Here is a 1,156-nt window from a genome sequence, read left to right on the forward strand (position 1 = left end):
GGTTCCACGGAGACTGGAGACGTAGTCTTTAGAGGCAAACACGGTTCATTGTGAATATTAACAAAAAGCCCCTCTTTACTCCCATTACCTGGGGGGGGGGGGGGGGTATGGCCTCCGGGCTGAAGTGCCCTATCACTGGGGTTACGGGCTCTGAGTCGTCCGGCTAACGGTGCCCTAGGGGAGGCGATGCTGACCCGAACCAGGCAAGGTGCGGGTCTCGAGCCCAGAGGTCGCAATCGGGTACCCGATACCCGTACCCTACCCGTAACCCGGCTACCCGTACCCGGCCGGTTACGGGTACGGGTACCCGTTTGCGACCCTGGTGCGGCCGGGTACGGGTACGGGTAGGCCGTGAGTCACTGGTGAGTCACCCTTTGTCACTCATTTCCCAACGTCTTGTCTCTTCTCACAATTCAAGTTCCTAGAATCAACCCACCCGCGCCTGCAACATGGCTTCATCCCAGAGGTCGCAATCAGGTACCCGCACCCTACCCGATACCCGACCGGGTAGGGTAACCGGGTATCGGGTAGGGTACGGGTACCCGTTTGCGACCCTGGTGCGGCCGGGTTACGGGTAAGGAATCAAAACCCGTTTGCGACCTCTCGTCTCGACCGCTGGTCCGCGCTCGGCCCAGCCACTTAAAAGGACATCGGGTCCGCGAAGGCGACGCCGTAGCCTATGAAACTATCTGAACCATTCACCGGACCTCTACAACGGTGAGCGCTACGCTGCGCTACGAACCTCGGAGACCCGAGTTCGATTCCCGCTCACGGCCAACACCCAGTGACGATTATCTGAAACGGTCATGGACTCCCCCTGGTCCGACTCAGCCTCAAATGAGCACCCGGTGCGGTGTGTAAGCATCGTCACTGGGGAGACAAAGGCGGCCGGGCGTGGTGCTGCTCGCTGACAGTACTTGCTCCTACAGTCTGTTACAGCTTAGACGGGGTGGGGGTCTTTGTTCTGTGTCTGCGTGTGTGCGTTTTTTTTTTTTTGCAAAATCGAATACAACACCGGAGAATGTCAGAAAGCGTTCCATTGTTTTACGGGGAGAAGTTACACGCAGCCCGCAGGAGGAGAGTGGGAGACGCGGGGGGGAGTGGGAGACGTGGGGGGGGGAGGAGACGTGGGGAGGGGAGGAGACGTGGGGGAGGG

The sequence above is a fragment of the Lethenteron reissneri genome, chromosome 2, assembly GCF_015708825.2.
Source record: "Lethenteron reissneri isolate LAM-NWPU_2019-01 chromosome 2, ASM1570882v1, whole genome shotgun sequence".
NCBI lineage: Eukaryota > Metazoa > Chordata > Hyperoartia > Petromyzontiformes > Petromyzontidae > Lethenteron > Lethenteron reissneri.